The sequence below is a fragment of the Diceros bicornis genome, chromosome 27 (genome assembly GCF_020826845.1).
Source record: "Diceros bicornis minor isolate mBicDic1 chromosome 27, mDicBic1.mat.cur, whole genome shotgun sequence".
NCBI lineage: Eukaryota > Metazoa > Chordata > Mammalia > Perissodactyla > Rhinocerotidae > Diceros > Diceros bicornis.
In genome coordinates this window covers 4,077,410-4,089,192 of record NC_080766.1, presented here as the reverse complement: position 1 = coordinate 4,089,192, position 11,783 = coordinate 4,077,410, and the positions used below count along the sequence as shown (strand labels likewise).

Here is an 11,783-nt window from a genome sequence, read left to right as displayed (position 1 = left end):
TTTCTCAGTGTTTTAGTAGTCCTTTTCTGTTCCTTTCTCCTTCTATACAGAATTGATGGTCTCTTTAGTTTGACCTCTGTCTGAAAGCTCTACTCTTTAACTCCCCTTCTCCCTCATTTTATGTTTTTGATATCATATCTAACCTCTTTTTTGTGCATTTGTATCCATGACCCTCTTATCATGGAAATAGATAATTTTTCCTATTTGTGGTCTTCTCTTTTCCTCTTAAATCAACCCCTTTAACATTTCTTGTAGCACTGGTTTCTTGGTGACAAACTCCTTTAATTTTTGCTTGTCTGGGAAACTTTTGATTTCTCCTTCCATTTTGAATGATAACCTTACCGAATAGAGTATTCTTGGCTGTAAGTTTTTTCTTTTTAGCACTTTAAATATATTGTGCCACTCTCTTCTAGCCTGTAATGTTTCTACTGAGAAGTCAGCTGATAGCCTTATGGGGTTTCCTTTGTATGTAACTTGTCTTTCTCTTGTGGCTTTTAGGATTCTCTCTTATCTTTAATTCTGGACATTTTGATTATGATGTGTCTTGGTGTGGGCCTCTTTGGGATTATCTTGTTTGGTGCTCTCTGTGCTTCCTGTACCTGGATGTCTGTTTCCTTCCTTAGTTTAGGGAAGTTTTCATCTATTACTTCTTGAAATAGATTCTCTACCCCCTTGTCTCGCTCTTCTCCTTCTGGGACACCCATAAAATGGATGTTAGTGCTCTTTATGTTGTCCCAGAGGTCCCTTAGACTGTCCTTACTCTTTTTAATTCTTTTTTCTTTTAACCGTTCAGCTTAGGTAATTTCTTCTAGTCTTTCATCCAGCTCGCAGATCCATTCTTCTGTATCCTCTACTCTGCTTTTGAGTACTTCTAGTGAATTTCTCATTTCCAGCATTGTATTCTTCATTTCTGATTGGTTCTTTTTTATATTTTCCATTTCTTTTTTGAAATTCTCACTGAGTTCATCTATTCTTCTCCTCAGGTCAGTGAGCATCCTTAACACTCTTTGTTTAAACTTTCTGTCAAGTAGCTTACTCATTTCTGTTTCACTTAGTTCCTTTTCTGGGGTTTTGTCCTGTTCCCTTACTTGGATTATATTCCTTTGCCTCCTCATTTTACCTCTTTCCCTGAGCTTGTGTCTATGTATTAGGTAGGTCAGCTACGTCTCCCGCTCTTGGACAGGTGACCTTATATAAGTGATGCCTTAGGAGGCCTGCAGTGTGCTTCCCTCAGTTCTCAATGTTCCAGGGGTGACCCCTATGTGGGCTACGTTTGTCCTTCTGTTGTGTCATGTTTGCTCTCCCTGTAGGCACCCAGGGAGGCTGAGTTATGCTCCTGGTCAGCTGTTGTAATGCTCAGCTGCTTGTAGTTGTTGTGGGCCCTTCAGTCTCTTTATCGGGTGTGGGGAGCCCCAGCACAGTTGGCTGCAAGTTCTAATACCACATTTGTGTTGCAGTATTTCTTTTAAGTGAGTAGGCCCCCAGCATGGCATGTTGTTAGGCTCAGAGGCTTACAAATGCTATAAGCCTCCAGCCCTTAGGTCTCTTGTCAGCTCTCTGAGGATTGCAGCTGGGTGGGGCTGGCCTCAGGCATGGGAGCACCCAATAGTTTCAGGCTTTGGAAGGTGGGGCAAACCCCCTATGTGGGTCTTTGAGAAGTACAAGTCTTTTCTGCAGCTGACAAGCCCCGCCGCCCACAGGTCCACACACACAGTCAACACAGTCCTGCCCCGTGTGCATGCCATGACCTCCTGATGTGGACCCAGTCTCTCCATGGCGGGAGCCCCACACACTCCACCACTGCTCCACACTCTCCACCTGCTCCTTGTGCAAACCCTGCCCCACTGAAGTAGGCTGAGTTGCCAGGCTGCAGAGAATCCAGTCACCAATCTATTCAGGCCCACAAGTTGCCTGAGGGCTTGTTGTTGGGTGGGGCCAATCTCTAGGGTGGGCTGCCTGCCCTGGCTGAGCTGGATTAAATCAGTGCTCTAGTGGGTGGGGCAGACCCTGGGCTAGCAGGCCCCAGGGAGAACTCCAATGGGGTCTGTGTCAGCATGCCCACCCCAGGCCACCACAATGGCTGCCGCCAATGTCCCAGTCCCTGGAGAGGTCTCACCCCTCACTGCAATGCACTCAGAGCCTATCAGGTGATTCTCTTTTCCCCAAAGCACTGTGCACCTTTCTTTCTCGTGATTTTAGGTTGCTTTCTGAAACGGATGAGGTTGCACTTGGGCCCTTTAAGAGCTGGTTTTAATTTCTTTGTGCACCAGCTTTTCTGGGGGTACTCCCCAATGTTTTAGTAGCAGGCAAAGTCAGATATTATACCACTTGTCTCGGTTGTGCTGGGTCCACAAAATGCTCACAGTGGGGGTGCTCCCAGGCTCAGGGTCCAGCTCCTCCAGGGAGGCTGCGGACCTTTGCACTGGCAGCAGTGAAGCTGGCAGCTTGTGAAGGTGGCATTTTTGCTCTCCAAAAGGGAGTTTCTGCCTCTTCCACCTCAATTAGGATTGTCCTTTGTTGCAGGATTTCCTCTTATCCAGGTTTCAATTCTCTCTCAGGTGTAATTTTTCCAAGAGTAGTTGTAAATTGGCTGTGTCCACGGGAGGAGTTGAGTTTGGAGTCTGCCTATGCCGCCATCTTGACTTCTCTCTCTGATCTATGTTATTTTTAAAGAAATAAAATATTTATATGACTTTTCTTATAGGAAAAGTAAACAAAATTGCAATAGTAAATTTCTCTATTTTACATGAGAGTTACAGTTAACTATATGGACAAAGTTTAATTATTATTTCAAAAAGTACATAAAGACTTCCTTTTTAACATGAGATAATTGAGCATTATTAGGATACTTCCCAACTGAGAAATCTGTTCAAAAGAAATCACTGCTCTTAATGTGAAAATACAATAGAGACATATATTTATTGAAAATAATGCCAGAAATTATTTCTTTGAAAGTAAATAACTGCAAACAAACAGTCAGAAACTAAAGATGTAAAATGAGTGTTAAGCCAATGCCAAGTCAGGTTTATTGACAATATTCCTTATCTATAACCTTAAATGTTACCTTCAAACTTTGTGATAACCAATTTTACTGCAAGCATTGAATAGCAAGTATTAAACTCTATATTCTGAGAAAAAAGAGTTTCCACATAGAAAGAAAATCTTCCTTTTTTATATATGAGGCAAAATTTTTCAAACTTGATGCAAGTGGAGATGGTAACACATACTTTGCTTTACTTTGCTCTCACCTTTTGTTTATACTTAATCCTTCATTCAACAATTAGCATTTAGTCATGACTTTCTAAATTTCAGATACTGTACAATGCACCAAATATGCAAAACTGAACCAAACACAGGGTTTTAAGGATTTTTGGATTGGAAAAATTGATAACTAGTGAATAGTTTTAATAATTAAACTTAATTATGAGGATGATGTAGTAATTTTGACAATTAGACAACTCTGGGGCCCTCGGGAATAGTGTAACTGTGGAGTTTGAATGGAGTGAGAATAAATAGATACATTGTTTATTAAATATTTATCAGCATATTGGAATTTGAAGGTATTTTCAAAACGGATGAAATGCCCTTATTATACCCTTCAGAAAATTAACACTCAAATCTCACAACTAATGTGTCATGGAAGCAAGACTAAAACCCAGGTGTCTAAGTCCTAAGCCAAATAAGAAATCTTGCCACCTGGCAAAACATAATGATATTTAAGAGAATGCTCCATATTTGCTTAACACTGTAGAATTCCTTAGGTTTTGCACAGCAATAGTGGGTGCCATCTAATGCTATTCTAATGCCATCAAAGTGGGTGCCATCTAATGCTATTCTCTCTCCTATATTTTAGCAAGTCCGTGAAGCTTAGAGACTGATTACACAGCATCTACGACAGTGCTTAATAGATAACAGGTTCTTGTGATTTGCTAAACTTACTCCTCTGTACCGTGTTTTTGCCTCATTAATACTTTATTGCTCTCATCACATCTTACTGTTCCCCCAGTGGACATTGAATTCCTTGAAGTCAGACTTCATCGTATACAGATTTGCATGCCTAGCATTTACACAGTATTTGGCTTCTGGCAAGTCCTTGCAACAGGTGTATTAGTAGAACTTACTATGCTAAGAACAGGCACAGAGAGGAATGTAAATTACTAATTATTGAATTGTGCTTTATAGAGTTAAGATTCCTTTCATTCAATGTGCTTACCAACAGCCTGAAATACCTATGATAGGCCAGAGAATGGCCAAACCGCCATTCTGTCACCACATCTTTACTTAAATATCCTCGTAAAGATTGGGAGGAATTAGGTGAGCAACAATTCTCTAATGTTTACAAAGAAGGTGAAAGAACTAAAAGAATATGGATATGTTCAGCCAGGGACATGACTGAAGGTTGCTCCTGCTCCAAGGTGGTGCAAAGAAGCCAGGGAGGAGGGAGGAGGAAAGCATGCAAATAGGAAATTTATGCGGACACATTTTTCCTTTTAGTGTGCATTTGTCTGTGGAGGAGCTAAATATTTGAAGATGTCGACATTAATGACTGCAAATAAACCATAAATGCTTACAATAAAAAGATGTGAGTGCAATCCTGAAAGAAGGTAGTTTTACTGTTCAAAACATTAAACATTCTTTAGCTGAACTGGGACAGAGAGTGGCAGGTCCACACAGACTCATAATAGTTCATACACCATGAAACAGAGGAATAACAACAGTTTTATTTGGGCTGAGGTGATGGGAATCTGGTCTTCTGCTAGCTACAAGAAATTTACATTAGAAACAAAAGGACATGACCTTTCCAAGTATATAGAATCTTTGAAAAGGAAGATGATCATTAAGACAAAATAGGAAATATATGAACAGATATGTCCTGAAATTCATATATTTGTATGGAATACCAATACTTCCCTAAAACTAAGCATTATTGTCAAAATGTATCATCTCTTGAGGAATAATCACCTACCTCTGAGTTTGCATTATTGTGAATTAACCTAGCTATTAGTTATATTTCTCTATGAGACAAAGCAAAAATACAATGCCAGTTCTTTTAATATATTTGTCTATAAAACACTGTATCTGATACTCAGAGTTTTCCTGTTCTGGGAGGCTACAGCTAAAGCTTAAAAATTAATTGATATTTTCATGCTCGAAGTTGATCATTTAAGTCTTGTTTCTCAGACCACTAAAATTAAAATAAATCATTCTGTACTTCTCAAACTGGGCTGTGGATCTCCAGGAAGCAGTCAGAGATATGCCACGAGAGAAGGAACTGTGATATAGGGTATCACAGGGTCTGAAGCATCGTTGCATTAGACGGTGAATGAGACAAAACATTTTTCACACTTGTTAAAAAATATAAACATACTGTACACAAGTATTAAAACACTTTTACAGTGAATACCTTGCTTTTATATACATTTTGACAACCTCTGCCAAGTAACTCTGTCATTATTTAATGTAATTCTTGATGTTTGGATGTATGATTACCATTCTACTACTTGCTAGATGGTTTCCCCTGCTGTTCTTTGTTTCTCACTTTCTTCTTTCCCGCCTTCCTTTAAATTATTTCAGTAGGTTTTAGAATTGAATTTTAATTTACCAATTGCCTTTTTTAGCTCAAATTTTCTGCATTACTTTTTAGTGTTCATGTTAGGATTGCAACGTGCCTTCTCGCTGTTTCAAGGTCTGCCTCCATATAACGTTGTACTACTTGCAGTCATGTAAGTCCATTTACCACACCTTTCTCTTTATGGTGGAGTTTTCATATGTGTTATATCACATATTTTCTGAACCCCATAAGACAACATTACAGAGTTTACTTTAATTAATAGTATACATTTTAAAGAAATTACTATTTCCAATATTCTTCATTTATTCCTGAATGTACAAGGGTCCATACTATATCATCGCCTACAGTCTGAAGAAATTCCTTAGGATTTCTTGTAGGATAGGTCTGTTGGTATTAAATATTGAATTCTAGTGAATTCTCTTAAATCTAATAATATATTTAGTTCACCTCATTCTGGGTTGATATTCATTGTGAATGTAGTATCCAGGTTGACAGATTTTATTTCTTTTTTTTTTTTTTTGTGAGGAAGATCAGCCCTGAGCTAACATCCATGCCAATCCTCCTCTTTTTGCTGAGGAAGACTGGCCCTGAGCTAAGATCTGTGCCCATCTTCCTCCACTTTATGTGGGACTCCACCACAGCACGGCCTGACGAGCGGTGCATGGGTGCACGCCCGGGATCCGAACCCAGGCCTCCAGCAGCGCGTGCACTTAACCGCTACACTACCGGGCCGGCCTTGACAGGTTTTATTTCTTTAGCACTTTAAAGATATTGTTTCATTGTCTTCTGGCCTCTATTATTTTGGTCACGTCAATGATCGTTTGAATTTTTGGATAGCTATACGCAATGTGTCTTTTTTCTGATTGCTTTAAAAATATTCTTCTTACATTTCATTTTATCAGTTTGATTATTATGTTCTTAGTATTATCATCGTTGTTATCTAATCTGGGTTTCATTGAACATCTTACATTTGTAAATGTATGTACTTTACCATGTTTAAGAAGTTTTCAGACATTATTTCTCTAAACATTTTAATTTTATTACCAACTCTCTCTTTCTTCCTCTTATAGAGTAGGCCTTTTGATATTGTCTCGTAGGTCTCAAGGCTCTGCCGATTTTTTTTAACTTTCTTTTTTGTTTCCTTCTATTTTTTAGATTGATTAAATTCTATTGCCTTATATTCCTTTCCTAACTTTTTCCTTTGTTATTTCTATTCTTCTGTTAAATACATTGAGTGAATGGTTTTTCAGATATTGTATTTTTTAGTTCTAGAATTTCTATTTAGTTCTTTTTTATGGCTTCTATTCCTCTGCTGAGGTTTTCCATGCTTGTATTTACTATAAGCTTATTTTCTTTTATGTCCTTTATTGGCTAATTCTAATTTTTTGGTTCATATCAAGATGCACTTATATTTATTATCTTTTTCTCTGAGAATGGGTCATATTTTCCTGTTTCTTTATGTCTCCCATAATTTTGAATTGCATCATGGACATCGTTGTACGTTCTGTTATACTCTTCCCAAGTGGACTATTTATTTTATGAGACATTTAACTTGGTTGGACTCAGACTACAACGCCATCTCTTGGGCACACATCAGAATCTCAGTTCAGTACTTTCAGCTTTGGCAGAGCTTTTCAGAGTTGGCTCCATGAATGTGTAGTTCAGGGGACAGTCCAGAAATGTTGGCAGAGTTTATGGGAGAATTAAGACTCTGTCTCTGTTCTCTTATTTCTAGGATTCTTTCCTCATTTTCCAGTTGTTGTGATTGCCTCAAACTAAAGTACTTGAGTTTTCAAGTCAGAAAGACTAAAGTTTTCTCTTGGAGTTTTAGGGGATCTGCATGGCACCAATGAGGCCTCTCCTTAGCAAAAGTTGTAAAATAAATATACATGCACACACACACACAGTCACATAAAGAATGAAGTTGCTCAGTGCGTTCCTCCTTCCAGATTATCTGTTCCCCTTGCTGTCAGTTTATGGGTGCTCCCCCTGCTCCCTGCTTTTGATACTTTGTAAAGAATTTATACTTGTCGTTCAGAGGACAGTCCATCAGATATGTGCTTTCTTGACCATTGCCTAAAGCGTAACTGAAAGATAAATCATTTTAATATTAAAATAAACTGGAATATAAGTAAAAGAAAAAAAGTAGGTTTAAGATCTTCTGGTAAAGCTGGACTGTAGGGTCGGTCAGCTATTGGCACAGATGTACAAAGCTTCAGCCAGGCTAACTAGATCCTGACACTGGTCTAAACAAGATTGTCCTTGTCATTTGCGTAATGCACTTCGGTGTTTACATAAACTTCAAAACTTTATAGAAAATTGTTTTTCAAATTTTCAGGAATATACATTTACTATCTATTTAGAAGAAAAAAATTTAAACCCTGAAATGACTAAAAGTTTTTTTTTTTGTGAGGAAGATCGGCCCTGAGCTAACATCTACCAATCCTCCTCTTTTTTGCTGAGGAAGACTGGCCCTGTGCTAACATCCATGTCCATCTTCCTCCACTTGATATGGGACGCCGCCACAGCATGGCTCGATAAGCAGTGCGTCGGTTGGTGCGTGTCAGGGATCCGAACCGGCCAACCCTGGGTGGAGCAGTGGAGCACGTGCACTTAACCGCTTGCGCCACCGGGCCTGCCCTAAGACTAAAAGTTTTTTTTTTTTTTAAAGATTTTATTTATTTATTTTTTCCCCCCCAAAGCTCCAGTAGATAGTTGTATGTCATAGCTGCACATCCCTCTAGTTGCTGTATGTGGGACTCGGCCTCAGGATGGACGGAGAGGTGGTGCCTCGGTGCGCGCCCGGGATCTGAACCCGGGCCACCAGCATTGGAGCCCGCGCACTTAACCACCAAGCCACGGGGCCGGCCCAAGACTAAAAGTTTTTGAAAAACAAACTTCTCATCCTGACAATGACAGGATTTTCCATCCCATATTTCTTACTAACCTTCTTTGAGTTTCTCTGCATTGAGTAGCATGGCTGTAAATTTTTTCTGAAAAGGATCGTGTTAGCGGAGAGATCACTTTTTGTTTTTGTATTTGTTTTAACAAACACTGTGGCATGACGTGAAAAAGCAGATGATTTCCATTTTTATGTTTTAAATGATAGACAATTTATCCTCAAAAGTGTTTGATATATTTTGTTGATTTTCTGAAGGTGTCTGTTTTTCAGCTTATTATTTTTTTCTGATAGTTGTAATGAGTCTTCTTGAAGTTTGCGTGTGATTTTAAGTCATGAGCCCATCGTCTGCCTTAGATAGACTTTTCGCGGGAGCTCATTCCTGGAAGCGAAGGTCTTTAGAGTGCTGAGATGCAAGGACTGAAGCTCTCGTTTTTTTGAGTTACTTATCTGGAAAGGAGGAAGTGCAGACAGCTTTTAATCAATCATGCAATTTTGGGTGTTCTCACTCAGAATAAGTTACAGTTTCTACATCCCTTTGAGATGAGAATGCTGGGCCTTGGACTAGCAAAGCCAGCAGAATCATATATATTATGTTTTTTTGAATTCCTGCTGAGGCTTTTGCCTATGAAGTCTTTATGACCTGCAGGTTGCACGTGCTATGCCAATCATTTACTCTTTGTTCTGTAAACTCTACAGGAAGGGATTTTTTTTCTTTTTTAAGGGCTATGATTAACTAAGGTAAAAACACTATATCACTGATAAAAAAATTAAAATTAAAATCAGGACAATATTTTTGTAATTCACTTATTTAGCATCATTACTGAACTCACCATGGACCAGGCACCATTATTATACTGTGAATACATCGATAAATAAGAATTGTCCTTATTTTGAGGACCTCCTATAAATTATGTGGCCATGTATATATTCTATCTATTCTTCTATTAATTTTTTTCATCAATTTTGACCCATCCTCAAATATTCTTTTAGTATAGTTATCTTTATATTTTTTCTTTGGTATTCATCAAGTTCTTTGGGAATAGATTTGTCTATTGGAATTCCCTGCACAAGATTATTAAATACTTTGATCCTAATGATGATAAAACAAAGAACAAAACTTTTTATCTTTATTAAACTGAATATATTTTCTTGAAGTAAAATGCAAAATAAAATGTGCCTTAGCTATCATTTCCTTAATTTGAACAGTGTTTATTTTTCTCTTAAAGACGGAAAAAAGTGTGAGTTTTGAATGAACATCATTTAAAATATGTGTGAGAGTCAAAGCCAACACTTTACTTTCCTAAAATTGTGCAGTGATTTTAAAGTAATTCCTTCTTTTTCTGGCACTCTTTGCTGGGAATGAGTCTTGCAGATATCTGGATACTTATTTTTTCACATGGTCAAGTAATCTGTTTGTAACCATTATTGACAAATACAGGTTAACAGACTTTGAAACATTTTATTGTTAATTCAGACCCATTATTACGGACATTCATTACAGTACCGATCTGCTAACCTGCTCATTTTTCACAGTTATGCTGTCTCGTGTCATTTATCACTTCAGTGACTGTGGGCCTCTAACAGATTTTTCAGCTTCTATTGTTTGAAGAGATGGAAAACTAGACAACCAATTGTACTTTGAGTCAAGAGGGATTGTGTAAGATTTAAAACAAAAAAACAAAACACCCCCCCGATATCCCTAGATTCTGCCCAATGAAGGCAAGAGCGTGACTGAAGAGGTGAGGAGGGAGAATGATCTTTCAGTGCAGGTCGTGATGAGACTTAGAGTCTCTTCTTCAGACATTTTTTTTTTGATTCTACATGTAATAGATTCTCATTTTATGACATTTCCATAGTGCATTCACAAATGGAACAAAAATTTTTAAAAACATTATTTTATTATCAGGCTCAGTTGATGTGTTGGAATATTTGCTTCTAGTATAGCATAAAGAAATTTGTATCATATTATTTTCACTACTCATTAACATAAAACATTTAGTTTCCATTTTTACAGCTTTAAGGGGGCATAATTAACATACAATAAATCGCAAATATTTAAAGTGTAAACTTTGATGAGTTTTGATACATAATGCAAGTGCAAAACCACGAATACAGTCAAGTTATGACATAACTAACATCACCAAAAATTTTCTCATACTGCTTTGTAAATCCTCCTTGGGTCCCTGTCCACATGTCAAGGCCCACATCCATGCTCAAATTACCACTGAGATGCTCTCTGTGACTATAAATTAGTTTTCATTTCCTATAATTTTTATATAAGTGGAATCATACAATCTAAACTCTTCGTTATGTGGCTTTAAAAGTTTTGACTTTTTAATAGGTGTGTCGTGGTATTTCATATACTTTTCTTTTCCCTAACATCTAATGATGTTGAACATCTTTTCATGTGTTTATTTGCTGTCCATTTCTCCTTTCACATACGGTGTCTGGTTTCAGGTTGTTCCCACAGGAGAATAAATCCAGTCCTTCTTACTCCATCTTGGCCTGCGTGCAAGGCTTCCAGTAAGTCATTTAAAGGATTACTTTTAAATTTTATTTCATTTAATGCAAATTAACCTTTGTTTAGATGTGCCTTGATTTAATTACTCCCAATTTTTATACTTTCAATCTTGTAATGATTCCTTTTTGGCTATGTAATATTATAATCAATATTTTTGTAAATAAGTACTATTATTTATCTCAGATTATTCTGCCAGTTAATTATTAGCAGTAAATATTACTGGTAACAATATGTAAATATTTTAAGGCCCTTGATGGCTTTTACTTCTATTTTTGAATAATGTTTTAAAATACTGGCTTTCTAAATAGTCTTCATTACAGCTAAGAAGGGAACTGTGTTTCCAAATTAACATCAAAATGGAATATTAAAACCATGAAACTTCTAAGACATAAGTAATTATTTCATATTTTATAACACCTTGAATTTTCATTGAAAGACTTCCAACAATAAAGAAGAAACCATCTTTTTTTTTATTCAGGAAACTATTTCAGGTATAAATACTTTGTCTTATACGTGTATGTGAGCAGAGACATTAGAAAACAAACAAGAAAATTTAGAATAAGTGATGTTTGTAATAGAAACCATTGTTTTGAAAACATTGATAAAACTGATTTACGAAGCCTATATATTCAAGAACACAATTCAAAAAGAATTCTTGTTAAGTGAAAAATTAAACCTCTATTTCGTTAAACTACTGAAGCTTCAGTTTTCTGTTTCTTGCAGTAAACATTGCCAACTAATGCAGAAATTGATTTCTAAATAGGTGAATATTGGAGGGACAACTAACA

At 37.2% G+C, this 11,783-nt stretch overlaps 1 long non-coding RNA gene across 1 annotated transcript in view; it reads left to right on the top strand.

Annotated features, from left to right (window-relative positions):
- Positions 1-2,087: 2,087 nt before the first annotated feature.
- Positions 2,088-11,783, top strand: part of LOC131423100 (uncharacterized) — an 85,919-nt gene continuing 76,223 nt past the window's right edge. The window contains exon 1 of the long non-coding RNA XR_009224230.1: positions 2,088-2,147. This is a non-coding gene — a long non-coding RNA (uncharacterized LOC131423100). The remainder of the gene's footprint in view (positions 2,148-11,783) is intronic.